Genomic DNA, 17,774 nt, shown 5'->3' with positions numbered 1-17,774 from the left:
AAAACCCAGAATAGCTAAAACTATTCTCAACAAGGAATCATCATCCCTGACCTCAAGTGTTACTAGAGAGCAATAGTGATAAAAACTGCATGGTATTGGAATAGAGACAGACAGATTGATCAATGGAATAGAACTGAAGGCCCAGAAATTAAACCACACACTTACAGACAATTGATCTTTGACAAAGAAGCCAAAAATATGTAATGGAAAAAAGAAAACATCTTCAATCACCAGTGCTGGTCTAACTGGCAGTCTGTATGTAGAAAAGTGAAAATAGATCCACATTTATCACCTTGCACAAAGCTCAAGTTCAAGTGGATCAAGGAACTCAACATAAAACAAGATACAATCAAGGAAACAGAAGATAAAGTGGGAAAGAGCCCCAAACTGACTTTCACAGGAGGAAATTTCCTAAAAAGAACTCAAATGGCTCAGGCTCTAAGTTCACAAATTGACAAATGGGACCTCATGAAACTAGAAAGCTTTTGTCAGGCAAATGACATAGCAAATAGGACAAAGTGGCAACCTACAGATTGGGGGGAAAAAAAAACCCTTCTCTATCTCCACACTTGATAGAAGGCTAATATCCAATATATCTAAAGGATTCAAGAAGCTAACCACCAAGAAACCAAACATCCCAATCAAAAAATGAGGTAGATACCTATACAGAGAATTCACAATGAAGCAACTGTGGAAGGTTGAGAAACTTCAAAAGAAATGTTCAAAGTCTTTAGTGATCAGAAACATATACATCAAAGCAACACTGAGATTCCACCTTCCACCAATCAGAATGGCTAATATAAAAAGCTCAGGTGACAGCACATGCTGGCCAGGATGTGGAGAAAGAGGACCACTCCTCCATTGCTTGTGGAATTGAAAACTGGTCAACTATTCTGGAAATCAATCTGGAGATTCCTCAGAATATTGGAAATAGATATACCTTAAAACCCAGCTATACCACTCTTGGGCATATACACAAAAGATGACCAACCATGACACAGGGGCTTGTGTTGCATTATGTTCAGAGTGGCCTTACTTGTGATAGCCAGGATCTGGAAACAACCCAGATGCCCCACAATGGAAGAATCGATACTGAAATATGGTTCATTTACACAATGGAGTATTATTCATCTATTAAGAACAACGACATCAGGAGCTTTGGAGGAAAATGGATTGAACTAGAAAATTCCATCCTCAGTGAGGCAACTCAGACCCAAAAAAGGACATGCATAGTATGTACACACTAACAAATGGATATCAGCCAAAAAAAGTATATAATAAAACATAAATGACTACAGAGGGTTAAAAAGCTCAAGTTTCCAAGTGAGGATGTCTCAATCCCACTTGGGAGACAGAGGAAAGCATTTTTGGGGGAAGAAGTGGGGAGAGAACTGAGTGGAAGCAGGGACAGAGAGGGGAAGGGGAAACATGATCAGTCATTGTGAGGGATGGGGGAGGACTGAAGCCCTGAGAACCAGTAGAAAAAATGGAAATAGACAGCCTCAGGAGGTAGGCTATGGAGGTCCATCTCCCATGTTCCAAAGACCTAGGAGGTGAGAGACTCCCAGGACTCAAAGGGAGAGACCTTGGATAAAGTGCTGTCCAGTGGAGGGACAGGTATCAAGTGGAGTAATGGAGTTGAAATCCTATACACAAAACCTCTGATCCAGAAATGTTCCTGTTTGAAGGATCTCCAGGGACAAAACTGGAGAAGAACATGAGAGAAAGGAAGCCCATGGACAGGCCCAAATTAGGATCCATATCAAGGGAAGGCAAAGGGCAGTGACACTGTTACTCATACTGTGGTGTGCTTATAGACAGGAGCCTGGCATGGCTGCCCTCTAAGAGGTCCAACAAGCACCTGAGTCCGATGCAGATTCTAGCACCCAACCAATGGATGGAAGCCAATGACCCCTGTGGTTGAATTTAGGAAAAGTCAGAAGGAGCTGAGGAGGAAGGTGGCCCCATCCATATGCCAGCAGTCTCAACTGAACTGGACCCCCCAAGATCTCTCAGAAAATGGGCCAACAACCAGGCAGCAAACAACAGCTGACATGATGACCATGACAAATAAACAGTGGATGACTGCCTGGTCTGACCTCAGTGAAAGAAGATGCACCTAACCCTCCAGAGACTAGAAGTGCCAGGAATTGGGGAGGCCTGGTGGAATGGTGAGGTGTAGGGATATCCTCTTGGAGAGGTGGAGAGGAGGGATGGGATGGGGTGCAGAGAAAATTTTAGAAATTTTATTTAAAAACTCAAGGTAAGTGTCTTTAGTGTAAAGTGACACTTGAGTTGTATACAACTTCTATATGCAATTTTATGAATAGTATTACTATGAATATATTTTATGCTGAGAGCATATTGCATAAAATATATTGACATACAAAATCAAGAAGGAGAAATGGTAGAACCTCACTGTTGGCTGCAAGGGACAATATATATATACACACATGCACAAAATGAGTCATTTGAGGGTAATGCCCTTGGAATAATTCCCTCATTATATCAAATCTGTTAAAATACTATCAAAGTTGGAACATCTGTCTGAACAACCGTGTATCTGCATTGAGGCATTGTTGCAGGAAGTTCTCATGTTCCCAATCAGTAATAAATATGACTGCAATGACACTCTTTGGAGTCTAGCTGTTAAAGATTTCATCTCTGGCCACCACTCTTATAGGTTCACATGAAAGAAAGAAAGAAAGTGTGATAATGGTCTCCTAGCATACATTCCAATACACATACAAACACATATATGCACACATACATACGTATGTGTATGCATAAATGAAAACATAAGAATTCATTCTGAACATGTAGATACTATTACTGAAGAAAGTTGTCATGACCATGATATCAGCAAATATTCAGTGCTTTTTATGTATTTCATTGACCTTATATTAATCTCATGTCAAATATTTCTCTTGGCATTTGACAGGTATATGAATGATATCTTCCAATGCCCCAGCCTGAGAAGTATAGATTGACAATGGGAAAAAAAGCAAATGATCGAGTACCATAGAAAGTGATAGAAAATGAAACAGAATTGACAAGGGAAATATTGATTTCCTAGGAACAATAAACACTAGGCCAGGGAATAATCAAGAGCAGAAACCCAGGCTCTCAGTGTTCCTTCTAGCACTTTCTCAGGAATAATCAAATGCTGCACCAAATTCACAAATTTCTTCTGAAAAATCCCACAAAAAATTTACAGATAAAACAGTGCAGAACACAGAAAGAAGGGGAATATGGTACAGTTATCACACAAAGCTGACCTTACCTGGGTCCAAAAGCAAATAACCACGAAAACATGCACACAAAAAATAATAATAGTATGGGTGCACCAGTGCAACATTTAAAAAGTTTCTCTCTAATGATGCAGAAAGTAAACTCAACTTGATTTCATGCCAGAGACTCAAAACTGTTTCAACAAGCACAAACCAAACAACTCAAGGCATAAACTATAATCAGTGGGAGAAAGCTCACAACCATGTCAATATATCTATGAAAGGCCTACAGCAAAATATCACAGTGCATCACTATGAAAGCTGTGAAGAATGTGGAACAGAAAGAACATTACTGAGTCTAATGAGGATAATAGCCAACATCCTAAGCCTATCACTGCACAAACTGAAGACAGCTGTCATCATTCTACTCTATTCAGAAGACAAACAAGGATGTACAGAGCCTCCAAACTAAGGTATCACAGTACAGCAGTGCTTACAAGGAGCAAGTAAGACTTAGAATATTTTCAATGTTCAAATAAGGATATGAGGAAGGTAAGTTTTCTCGAATTACAAAAAAGATAATTCTTTAAGTCAAGACTTGCAAGTATCCCAAGAAATAATCCAATCTGATAAAATACTTAACACGCTATAGAATACAAGAAAAAATATAAAAAAATATATCATTTGGTTTTATACATTCCTAAAGAACAATCTGATAAGTGAGAAGAGCACTCAGTGTCTAGAAGGATCTTGGATATGCTGGTTTAGCATACATACTGCTAAAAGGATCTCTGCAGGCTGATGGGTGTAAGGTGTCATTAATGGTTCTCCCTAGATACTGACTGACCCTTGTGCTGTAATACCAACCTGTCTAACAAGGTATGTTGACAGGTGTAGTAGTGACAAGTAGGTAACAGAAACTTTACTGGTTTGAACTGAGGTCAGCCTACAAAGGAAATAGACATTCACTAGAAGCTGGTCAAAAGTCACTCTAAAGATCACAGGCCCAAGCCGGGTATGGTGGTGCACGCCTTTAATCCCAGTACTTGGGAGGCAGAGGCAGGCAGATTTCTGAGTTCGAGGCCAGCCTGGTCTACAAAGTGAGTTCCAGGGCAGCCAGGGCTATACAGACAAACCCTGTCTCAAAAAACAAACCAAACAAATAAACAAACAACAAAACAAAACAAAACAAAAAAAAAAAAAAAAAAAACAAAATGACCACAGGCCCAAAAATGAATTTATAACTGACATACTGCTATATGTAGAAATACTGGAAATACATTTAAATTGTTGGTGCTTTCTGGATAACTCAGCCAAACATGGTTTGTAAAGGGAAACTGCCAATTCAGAGAGTGCTGAATAAAAAGCCAGCAGTGGGAAAAAGGCAAAGACTGTAAAAGAAGGAGAAAGTGGAGTTATGGAAACCCCTGCTGTCATTTACCATGGAACATGGAATTATGAATATATGACAGCATGGATACCCATCCAAAACCTTCCTTAAAACATATATGAAACACAAGGATTGGATGAAAACATGAATAACAAGGGACGGTACAGGGAAAGAAGAGATGCTAACTGTGCAAGCACTCTGGGACACTTCATGTGCAAAGGCCATTCACCTGAAAATGCAAGCACTAGGAGATTTAGATAGCAGAGATTAGATTAAACTCTAGGAGCTCTGTAATATCTGCAATACCAAAGAAACCAGATAATACCAGAATGTTTCTCTGTGAATATTCTAACAATTGTAGTATGTATGAACTGAGTATAATCCCTAATTCATGTGATGGAAAATTTACTGACAACAGGATTTTCTGTAAAACAGAAATTGGAGATGCAGGGAAAAATACAATACTGCCATAAATTTACAACATGTAAAACTTGATGCCCTGGGCATTTGCAGACAGCATCAAGTGTGTAATAAAAAATGGGCATAGGAATACATACATTTTCAGGTGAACCCACACCCCACTCCTTGTTCAAAGCCTCTAACACACCTGGATCCTTCAATAGAGTCTCCTTGGCCTTTACCATCTTAGGGCTCTTAGATTTGATTTATAGTTATGCAGATTTGGCTGAGTAATGGAGACCTGAAAATGGGAAAATATCGTTCAAAAAGAACCTGGACCTTTTCATGTGACAAAAATGAAAGATGCCAACACCAGGTGGAAGGATAAACATGAAGGAAAGAGAAGATATCATGAGAATGTCTCTTTTTCCCTGAGGATTTCTGTTTACCCTAGAGATGTGAGAGTCAGTCACACAGTTAGCACACATACAGATTCCATTTCCCAGAAACACTGCAGAACAAGGAAGAATGTAAGAAAAACATTGTGAAATGCAGGATCCAAACTTTTGACCTTCTCCAACAAGAGATCTCTGAAAAAACTCCTGAGTGCAGCGTCTAAGCATTACCACACCTGTAAGAAGTCCACAGCGCAGAACTCAACAAACCATGAATGTGCATGGGCAGACTGCTTTTCATGAAGCAAGGAGTCATTTTTCTTAGGAAAGTGAGCATTCATAATTATTCCAAAGGTACTGTCCAATTTTGATTTAATCCATAGTAAGCTTCCCACTTATTAAAGTATCTTGGCTTGAAATTATCCTCTCACACATGCTGGGCTGAACCTTGGAAGGATTCAAAGAAATTCAGGAGGAATGGCTAACTGGGGTGTCTGTTAATATATCAATAAAGTCATAGTTGGGTAGGTGCTTTCTTGGCTGCTGGTTATCTCTTGACCTGCCCCTCTATCCTCCAACACATCCTCAATTCCCCTCCCCCCACCTGATGGCCTGGTTCAGTCTGGACCCAATCAGATATCTCTGAATGCTTTCTCCCTCAGACTGAAAAGCCAAAAATTAACTGCACCGCCAGCATAAGAACCAGGTATCTTCGTGCATTGCTGCAGCTTTATGTCTTGGGAAAATGATAAAGCCTCACAGGAAACTACAATGGCCTATTAAACTGCCTGTAGCATGTGACCAAATCCATCTCTTGGTCACGATGTATTATTTTATAAAACTTGCCCACATGGTACAATTAGTTTTTCTCTGGAAACACTCAGGGTTGACAGAACCTACTATATATCTTCTCCTCAGCTGTACCTTGCTGCAATCCTGTCTTCATGTTTTATTCAAACCTAAGGTGTGACATTAATAACTAAGCCTATGAAGACACATTTCTCAATGCTGTATTTACATCAAAGACTGCATATACCTCAGTGTTAAACTAACGGAGACTATAACTTTGCTAGGTTAATATTAATATGTACAGCAACATGACGGTACTTTAAAAAGAATATTTTCTAATTCAATCAAATCTGCACTGGTCCCCCATATGACAAATATCTACAAAGCTCTCTCTGGGTGCCTATTCAGTTCCCTGGAGAAAGGGAAATGAAATGGCAAATGGAGGAACAGGCGAGTTAAGAAAGCATGAATGAATTTGAATTCGAGGAGCTCTATTAAGGCTTTTGAAAAGACAACCATCCCGGTACACAAACTCCAGAGAAGGCCAAGGATCTACGGGGTTATTTAAATGAATAATAATAATATATTATGTATATATATTCTGGCAACCATAAAATTAATTAAAACATCACCATGAACCCAATTCACAGGATCTCAAACTTCCTGATAATGGTAAGATATCCACAACAGAATTGAGATAGTGGAGGCAGAAAATGCAACCATGCTCCACACACCTGCCCTGCTCCTGCCCATTAACCAGTACAACAGCTCCTCTGACCTGGAAGGTGACAGGGCCAGCTGCTCAATGTCCTAGGAGGCCAGCACAGCAACTGTTGCTTAAGGAAGTTTTCATGTTCCACTAATACTAGGCACAAGTTTCCCTCCAGGACTTCCTGACCACCAGGCAACCAAGATACAAAGAGAATGATGAAACCTAGGAACTTCCCTTCACTTCTGCCTAGCCCCGCCTTCTGGACCCGCCCAATATTCAACAGGTTCCTGGAATTCTTCTAAGACCACCTACTTCAGGAACTTTTAAGTCATTAGCTACCCACTTCTTCACACTAATTTTTGTTGTTTTGGATTTTTTGTTTGTTTGTTTGCTTGCTTGCTTGCTTGCTTTTTCCTTGGCTTTTAAGGTGTCTTTTCCTTAAACTCATCAATTTATGCAGGAATCTCACACTCTCCATCAGGAACCCCTCCCCCAAATCTGTTGCAGGCTGCCTCTCACAAAACTTCCCATGACCTACTCTGCACAGCTTCCCCACAAGGTTGCTGCCAGACTAGACCAGAGCTGGATGTAGTAGGACACTGAACCTGGGTTCTGAACCCTTCAGATACAACTAATCCTGTCTAACTTCTCATATTGTGAGTCTAGCAATGTAGGCTAAAAATGCACACAATTAAGCAATCCCTCTGAATTCTGATGCTAAGAACAAATACCCAAAACAAACAGAAACTATGATAAAATGTCCTTGGCTCAAACTGCAAACCATAGAGGTATCCTATAAGGAGCACAATTTATGTGATATCCAAGATAAAGAATAGAAAACACACATCAGGGACATTAAAGTTTGTAAACCATGTGAATCCACTCAGACAGGAACAAAATGAACCATGAACAAGAAAATAATACCAGATGCCTGAGGACACTATAAAATATTAAAATTGAGTTCAATAGGTGCTCAGGAATGCCAAAAAACAAAACAAAACCAAAAAACAAAAAAAAACAAAAAAAAAAAAACACCTGAAAAGAAAATGTAGTGAGGTTAAAAAAAACAAAAACAAAAACATAGAGAAACTGTGGGAGACAGATTATCAGACTTAAAGAAAAGGTAGAGGAGGTGGGTACCTCAGTCAAAGAAAATGGTGAATTAAAATGATATTAAGTCAAGGCACAATATTATTTACTGCTTGAAGGGTGAGGCAATTAAGAGAAACTCCTTTGGAAAACTGTCTAGATTTTTGTCAAAAAAGTGAAAAAAAAAAAAAAGAAGAAGAAGAAAAAAAAGTAAGAAGGAAAGAAAGAAAAACTAGAACAAAATTACAATACACACTGCACTGTTTGTTGATAAATAGTTTCCTGATTGTTCACTGAAACACTCTATGACACCCATGCATATCAGTATAAGCTGGGGAAAGAAGACTCGAGATTTACCCAAGTCTCATTAGACTATTGCTAGGAAGTCAACTCTTTTCATGATTGTAATGAGTTCCAGGATTCTCATGTGACCTCTTAGGTTCAAAACCTGTTGTGATGATTATGAGAGGTTAAAATGGATTCTAGCTCAGCATGGAGGCGAGAGCTCAGAAGCACAAGCCCAAACCTGGGGGTCTGACTTTAAAGAACAGGGTTCAAAGCCCATGAACACCTTTCAGATGGCAGGGCTACTAGTTTCCCATTGTGGTGACTTTTAGTTTTTCCCATATTGTACTTATGCAAAAAAAAAAAAAAAAGGTCACAAGTTAATTGATTCTTCATATGTGAGTAGATTAAACATACTGGTGGTTAATAATGCATCTGAGTTGAGTTAAGGAAAGAAATAAAAGCCTTTTCCTCAGAGCATTTAATTAAGTGTGAGTCCAAAGTTGAATTCTCTACTTCATGTTCCCTGTGCCTTCCATCCTCTGTGTGTCTGTTCAGTTAGTTTAAATCTGTAACTTCCTGAAGGCTACCTTGTGTATATCTCCCTTTCTGTCTGCCTTTTGTCTCCATGTTTGTGTCTATCTGAGTAATCTGTTGTTTGTTTGTATCTCTCTGGCTGGGCATAAGAGAGAGCTTTGGAGTGTTTCTAGAACATTAAGGGAACCATCACGTGGGGAAAGAATGGGACAGTGAACAGTAATCTTTAACAGAGTTTTATAAAGGATTAGGTAACTGGCTGTGAGGTCCAGGAAAATTCTCCATCTATTAGAAGGTAAGATCTTTTATATAATATATTGTCACACTCATGGTTCTGCCAATGCATAGGAAAGGACCACGGAGCAAGACTCCATGGAGTTCTGTTGGATACATTCTTAGTAAGATATCTGCAAAAAAAAATTTTTTTTGAAAAGTACCACTTTATAAGTGTATGAAGATGGTTTAAATGAAGTCTTTGAATACTGAAAGAGATGGAGTTCCAGTTGATCTTGTCTTTTCAACTGTGTTACATCAAGAAAGTTGCTAGCCAAAGTGATCTCATAAAAATACCCAGAGAATGCAGGCCACTGACAACAAAAGGGGTTGCTTTTCACAAACTGACAATAAGTCTTCATTGCTAAAGACAGGGCTGACACAAAACACTGTATATGAAAAGGGCAAACTGGTGCCAGTAAGAACATTGACTCTTATATTCCAGTGTCCTCATTAGGGAAGATGCTTTGAAAGGTACACAAAGTAAAATATATACACAGAACCAACCAAAAAGACGTTGATCTATAATTTTTCCTTTTCAGAAAATATGCTTAGGGCAATGATGTCATGAATTTACTGGGAATAACCAATCAATGTCTAATTTGACTTGAATACCAAAAGCACTTTGGTTAAATGTTATATATCTATATACACAAGTGTGTGTGGACATGAGTTAGGGTTACACCTGCCACAGTGTTTGATTGCTGGAATTATGCCAGCAGCACTTCCATGTTTTATGTCTATAAAGTCAAGCAATGTAATCACACTTTGTATATCTCAACAACATAATTTATATTCTAGAAAACATCTTTTGATTGTCTTTCCATTTACACTAACACAACATTAACATCCTAAGAACTAGATACATCCATAATTTTTTTTTTTCTGTAGAGAACAAAAGGATATTATGATCAAAAATAAGCTCTAGGCCAGGCGTGGTGGCATACACCTTTAATCCCAGCACTTGGGAGGCAGAGGCAGGCGGATTTCTGATTTAGAGGCCAGCCTGGTCTACAAAGTGAGTTCCAGGACAGCCAGGGAGGAACAGGATACAGAGGAACCCTATCTTGAAAAACTAAAATAAATGAATAAATAAATAAATAAAAATAAGCTCTAGGGTATAAAACCAGAGTTTGTTCTTCAGTGCAAGAGAAGTACAGTTGTTTATTTGTTTGTTTGTTTGTTTGTTTTTTACCAGAAGTGAAGGAATGGATGTAGTAAGCAGCTTGGTGACCTGTGGTAGTTGTTGTGCCACACCACACCTGAAAGTCCCAGACTATTAAATTGTCCCAGACAACAATCCTAGGTTATTGTTTCTCCATGAGAACAAACCATCCTTGGGGGACATAGGACATGTACCTTACAGCTTGGTGTCCTCTACACTGTATGCTTGATCCTCCTCTAGGCCCTTATTTTTAGAATCCAACTTTAAAAAAGAAACACATGTACTTTGCAAAAGACTTTTGAGGTAGTCACACCTTCACCTTCATTGTGCACAGAGGACTAAGACAATTATTACCAAGAAATTTCTTTCCAAAATTATACTTAATAAAGAACCCTGGGATCAGAATCTTGAAGTTTCACTCAGCCTCAACCACTGAGTCTACAGGGAAAATTTAGAGTTTACTTGCCAGTTTTAATAACTCAGAAATTCCTTAGTTTACTCAAACTCAGAACAGCTGATTCTTTGAAAAAATCAACAAGATAGATAAACCCTTAGTGAGACTAACAAGACACCACAGAGACAGTAACCAAATTAACAAAATCAGAAACGAAAAGGGAGACATAACAACAGAAACCAAAGAAATCCAAAAAAATCATTCTACTATAAAATCCTATAGTCAACAAAACTGGAAAACCTGGATGAAATGGACAATTTTCTTGACACTTACCAGGTACCAAAGTTAAATCGGATCACATAAGCAATCCCATAACCCCTAAAGAAATAAAAGCAGTCATTAAAAGTCTCCCAACCAAAAAAAGCCCAGGTCCAGATGTACTTAGTGCAGAATTTCTAACAGACCTACAAAGAAGACCTAATTCCAGTTCTCCTCAAACTATTCAACTAAAGAGAAACAGAAGGTACTTTACCCAATTCATTCTATGAGGCCACAATTACTCTGATACCTAAACCACATAAAGACCCAACAAAGATAGAGAACTTCAAACCAATTTCCCTTAAGAATATCAACTCAAAAATACTCAATAAAATTCTCACTAAAAGAATCCAAGAACTCATCAAAGCAATCATCCATCATGATCAAGTAGGCTTGATTCCAGGGATGCAGGGATGGTTTAATATACAGAAATTTATCAATATAATCCACTTCATAAACAAACACAAAGACAAAAAAACACATGATCATCTTGTTAGATGCTGAGAAAGCATTTGACAAAATCCAACACCCATTCATGGTAAAAGGCTTGGGAAGATCAGGAATTCAAGGCCCATACCTAAACATAATAAAAGCAATATACAGCAAACCAGTAGCCAACATCAAAGTAAATGGAGAGAAGCTGGAACCAATCCCACTAAAATTAGAGACTATAGACAAGGCACTTTCTCCCTACCCATTCAATGTATTACCAGAAGTTCTAGCCAGAGCAATTAGACAACAAAAGGAGGTCAAGGGGATACAAATTGGAAAGGAAGTAGTCAAAATATCACTTTTTGCAGATGATATGATGGTGTATATATAAGTGATCCTAAAAATTCCACCAGAGAACTCCTAAACCTGATAAACAGCTTCAGTGCAGTAGCTGAATATAAAATTAACTCAAACAAGTCAATGGCCTTTCTCTACACAAAGGCTAAACAGGCTGAGAAAGAAATTAGGAAAACAACACGCTTCACAATAGTCACAAATAATATAAAATACCTTGGTGTGACTCTAACTAAGGAAGCGAAAGATCTGTATAAGAACTTCAAATCTCTGAGGAAAGAAATCAAAGAAGATCTCAGAAGATGGAAAGATCTCCCATGTTCATGGATTGGCAGGATCAATATAGTAAAAATGGCTATCTTACCAAAAGCAATCTACAGATTCAATGCAATCCCCATCAAAATTCCAACTCAGTTCTTCAACGAATTAGAAAGGGCAATTTGCAAATTCATCTGGAATAACAAAAAAACAAGGATAGCAGAAATTCTTCTCAATGGTAAAAGAACCTCTAGTGGAATCACAATGCCTGACCTAAAGCGTTACTACAGAGCAATTGTGATAAACACTGGATGGTCCAGGTACAGCGACAGACAGGGAAATCAATGAAATAGAATTGAAGACCCAGAAATGAACCCACACACCAACGGTCACTTGATCTTTGACAAGGGAGCTAAAACCATCCAGTGGAAAAAAGACAGCATTTTGAACAAATGGTGCCGGCACAACTGGTGGTTATCATGTAGAAGAATACAAATTAATCCATTCTTATCTCCTTGTACAAAGCTCAAGTCTAAGTGGATCAAAGACCTCCACAAAAGACCAGAGACACTGAAATTAAGAGGAGAAAGTAGGGAAAAGCCTCGAAGATATGGGCACAGGGGGAAAATTCCTACACAGATCAGCAATGGCTTGTGCTGTAAGATCAAGAATTAACAAATGGGACCTCGTAAAATTGCAAAGCTGGGCTGGTGAGATGGCTCAGTGGTTAAGAGCACTGACTGCTCTTCTGAAGGTCCTGAGTTCAAATCCCAGCAACCACATGGTGGCTCACAACCATCCGTAACAAGATCTGACGCCCTCTTCCAGAGTGTCTGAAGACAGCTACAGTGTACTCACATGTAATAAGATAAAATAAAATAAAATAAATATTTTTAAAAAAATTGCAAAGCTTCTGTAAGGCAAAAGACACTGTCCATAAGTCAAAAAGACCAGCAACAGATTGGGAAAAGATCTTTACCAATCCTAAATCAGATGGACTACTCAGCAATTAAAAAGAATGAATTTCCTGGCATGGTGGCATATGCCTTTAATCCCAGCACTTGGGAGGCAGAGGCAGGTGGATTTCTGAGTTTGAGGCCAGCCTGACCTTCTGAGTGAGTTCCAGGACAAGCCAGGACTACACAGAGAAACCCTGTCTCGAAACAACAAACAAACAAAACCACCAAAAACAAAACAAAAAAAAAGAATGAATTCATGGAATTCTTAGGTACATGGATGCATCTGGAGGATATCATCCTGAGTGAGATAATCCAATCACAAAAAACCATACATGATATGCACTCACTGAAAAGCAGATATTAGCCCAGAAACTTAGAATATCCAAGATATAATTTGCAAAGCATGCAAAACACAAAAAGAAGGAAGACCCAAGTGTGGATACTTAGATCGTTCTTAGAAGGAGGTACAAAATATCCATGGAAGGAGTTACAGAGACAAAGTTTGGAGCTGAGACTGAAGGAAGGACCATCCAGAGACTGCCCCACCCGGGGATCCATCCCCAAAACAACCACCACACCCAGAGACTATTGCAGATGTCAACAAGAGTTTGCTGGCAGGACCCTAATACAGCTGTCCTCTGTGAGGATATGCCAGTGCCTAGCAAATACAGAAGTGGATGTTCACAGTCATCAATTGGATGGAGCACAGAGTCCCCAATGAAGGAGCTAGAGAAAGCACCCAAGGAGCTGAAGGGGTCTGCAGCCCTATAGGAGGAACAACAATATGAACTAACCAGTAACCCCAGAGCTCCCTGGGACTAAACCACCAGTCAAAGAAAAGAAGGTTGTACTCGTGTCTCTACCTGTATATGTTACAGTGCTGGCCTAGTCGGCCATCAATGGGAGGAGAGGCCCTTGGTCTTGCAAAGGGTCTATGTCCCAGGATAGAGGAATGCCAGGTCCAGGAAGAGGGAGTGGGTGGCTTGGGGAGCAGGCGGAGGGGGAAGGGAATACGGGATTTTCGGAGAAGAAACTAGGAAAGGGGATAGCATTTGAAATGTAAGTGAAGAAAATATCTAATAAAAAATATATTTAAAAATGTAAAGAAAGAATAGGGTATATAGATAAACAAAGTTTTCTCAACTGAGGAATCTTGAATGGCTGAGAAGCACCTAAAGAAATGACATTCTTAGTCATAAGGAAATGCAAATAGATCAAAACTCCTGTAACAGCAGATGCTGGTTAGGATGTGGAGAAAGGGGAAGATAACCCATTGCTGGTGGGATTGATTGCAAGCTGGTATGACCACTCTGGAAAACAGTCTAGTAGTTCCTCAGAAAACTGGAAATAGTCTACTTGAGGACCCAGCTATACCATTCATGAGCATATATCCAAAAGATGCTCCAACATATAACAAGTACGCATGCTCTATTATGTTCATTCAAGACTTATTTATAATAGCCAGGAGCTGGAAACAACCCAGATGTCCTTTAACAATGGAATTGATAAAGATAATGTGGTACATTTACACAAAGGGGTAACACACAGCTATTAAAAACAATGACTTCATAAAATTTGCAGGCAAGTGGATGGAACTAAAAAATATCATCCTAAGAAGGATACACATTGTATACAGTCACTGATAAGTGGATATTAGCCCCAAAGCTTGGAATACCCAAGATACAACTCACAGACCACATGAAGCCTAACAAGAAGGACTGTGGAAGCTTCAGTCTTACTTAGGAGAAAAATTATGAAGGGAAGTAAAGGGAGGGAGGGACCTGAGAGGGGGGGGGAGATGGGTGGGGAGAGGCGAATTAGGAGTGGGAGGAGACAGGGGAGAAGTATTGAGAGTCAGAAAATTGAATGGAGGTGTGTAGCACTGCGGGGTGTAGCCAGAAACTGGCTGTATCCACTAGAAAGTCCCAGATGCCAAGAAAGCAAGAGTTCCCCAGGACCCAACTGTGATGACATTAGCTGAAATACCCAACAAATTGGGGACTGAACCTGTAGAGACCATATACAGTGCATAGGCAAGGACCACAGTTGAAGAAAGGGGCCACCCACCCATCTCAAGATTTTTAACCCAGAGTGGTTCCTTTCTAAAGGAAATGCAGGGACAAAGAATGGATCAGAAACTGAAGAAATGGCCATCCAGAGACTGCCCCACCTAGGGATCCATCCCATCTTCAGACACCAACCCCAGACACTATTGCAGATGCCAAGAAGCACTTGCTGACAGGAGCCTGGTATAGCTATCCCCTGAGGCTATGCCAGAGTCTGACCAATACAAATGCATTTGTGGTGCTTGCAGATAACAATAAGACTGAGCACAGGGACCCCAATGCAAATTAAGTGACACATGAGAACTTCCTTCCATACTAATATAAAAGGACACAACTCCATCCAAAGTAGAAATTAGCAATTGATAAAATTTGAGCATTATTTACAATAGATTATCTTTGAGACTTGCAGGTCTTCAGTCCATGGAAATTGTATGTCCTCACAGTTAAAGATTCAGGGAATATAATGGTATTATATATGTGATAAGACCCAACCGTTAAATTCTCCACATCCCAGAAGAAAATGAATATCATAGAAAATAAATCCTTTACATACCATGACCACATATCAATAACAGAAATATGGAATGATTTGAGTGAAAAAGGAATTTTCAAAGAAATGTGAACAGCACACTGACCTGGAATTTTACCAGAGAAGAACTCATTCTTTTTTTTTTCTTTTTTTTCTTTTTTTTCCCATTTTCAAATATTGGAACTCTTCTTGAAGTTTCACAACAGGGTTTGCAAATAAAAAAATGAAATTACTACAACAATGTAATGGACAATGATAAACCACATGAAATGACATTAAAAGCAACATGATACAAGGAATCTTGCCAACATTTCTACAGACATGAGAGCATGGAGTGACATATTTAGTGTAGTAAGGAATATGAATATAATCCTAGGACTCTTTCTGACTTCAATGGACACCTGACATAAACACAGAGTATATGCATCCAGGCTGTAAAACACTATTATCAGGGTTGTTATTGAGAACTTATCTTCCTGGGTCTAGAGTCAAAGACAAATGGCTAGTGCCCACCATGAATGATGCCCACAGTTGAATAGTATTTCATTAGATATCATACTAGAATACCACACCTAACCCTATGATGAGATTCCATTTCATTCTCACAGGCAGATACAGTGTATCTATGTACTATATGTGCCCTGTTGTCTTGGAATACAGACAAAGATTCTACCTGGTAACGATGTTGTAGTTCCAAATGAAAGTAAGAATGTCTATCTCAAAAAGCCAAGAAAAGGAAAAAAAAAAAAAAAAAAAAAAAGAAAGTAAGAATGTATGACAGGGTCTCCTGAAATAAATACTAATGCATATATATATACACATATATACATATATACATACATACATACACACAAACATATTTATGCATGAATAAAAACATAAGAACTCATTCTAAACATCAAGATACTATTACTACACAAAGTTGGTATAAGCAAATATTCAGCACATTTTTGTATTACATTGACCTTATAGTTCTCTCATGTCAAATATTTCTCTTAGCTTTTAACGGGTATACAGGTGGTCTCTTTTGATGCCCCTGCCTCATTAGTTTATATTGAAACTGGGAAATAGCAGATGATGGAGTACCATAGAAAGTCATACACAATTAATGAGAACTAACAGGGAAAAAAATGATATCCTAGGAACAAGTGAACAAGAAAGCTTTCTATGTCTTAACACTAGGCCCAGCAATAAGCAAGTATGGAAATCAAGGCCTGCAGGGTGTCTTTTAACACTATCTGAGACTAAATAGATGTAGCACCTAATTCACAAATTTCTTTAGAAAATCCCTCAATCATCTTGCACAGAGAACATTGCAGAATACAGAAAGTAGGGAATGTGGTGCAGTCATCACACAAAGCTGTCTGTACCGGGATGCAAAAGCAAATGACCATAAAAATATGCATGAATAAAATAATAAAGAAATTCTCTCTAATGGATATAGAAAATGAACTCAACTTGATTTCATGCCATAGATGCAAGACTGTTTCAAAAAGCACAAACCAAATAACTCAAGGCACAAAGTACATACAATCAGTGAGAGAAGGCTCTCAACCATGTCAGTATATCTATGAAAGGCCTAGGGCAAAATATCACAGTGGATCACTATGAAAGCTCTGAAGAATGTGGAAGAGAAAGAACATCACTCAGGTCCTGAGTTCAATTCCCAGCAAACCATTCTTAATGGGATCTGATGTCCTCTTCTGGTGTGTTTGAAGACAGAGACAGTGTACTTACATAAAAAAAAACAAATCTTTAAAAAAAAAAAAAGAAAGAAAGAAAGAACATGACTGAGTCTAATAAACATAGTAGCCATCATCCTAAACCTATCACTACAAAAACTGAAGACATCTGTCATCCTTCTATTCTACTAAGCAGAGAGAGACAAGGATGTGCAAAGCCTCCACACTAATTTCCTACAAAGGCCATTCACCTGAAAATCACCAGGAGATTTAAATAGCACAAATTAAAGAAAACTTTAGGAGCTTTGAAATACCTCCAATAGCAAAGAAAATGGATAGTACAAATACTCTGCCAGAATGTTTCTCTGTAAATATTCTAACAGCTGTAACATGCATGAAAGAAATGAGGATAATCCCTAACTCATGTGATGGGAAATTGAGTGGTAAGAGGACTTTCTGTAGAACGGAAATGTAGATATAGGGAAAAATATAATGCTGTCATAAATTTATAATATGTA

The 17,774-nt window shown here is 38.7% G+C and overlaps 1 pseudogene across 1 annotated transcript in view; it reads right to left on the bottom strand.

Annotated features, from left to right (window-relative positions):
* Positions 1-15,723, bottom strand: part of Znf41-ps (ZNF41, pseudogene) — a 42,464-nt pseudogene extending 26,741 nt beyond the window's left edge. Inside the window, exon 1 of the transcript NR_040355.1 lies at positions 15,681-15,723. The product of NR_040355.1 is annotated as a ZNF41, pseudogene (transcript). The remainder of the gene's footprint in view (positions 1-15,680) is intronic.
* Positions 15,724-17,774: the final 2,051 nt, after the last annotated feature.

The sequence above is a fragment of the Mus musculus genome, chromosome 4, assembly GCF_000001635.26.
Source record: "Mus musculus strain C57BL/6J chromosome 4, GRCm38.p6 C57BL/6J".
In the NCBI taxonomy this organism is placed as follows: domain Eukaryota; kingdom Metazoa; phylum Chordata; class Mammalia; order Rodentia; family Muridae; genus Mus; species Mus musculus.
Note: the sequence above shows the minus strand (reverse complement) of the source record. Positions and strands in the feature narration are given on the sequence as shown.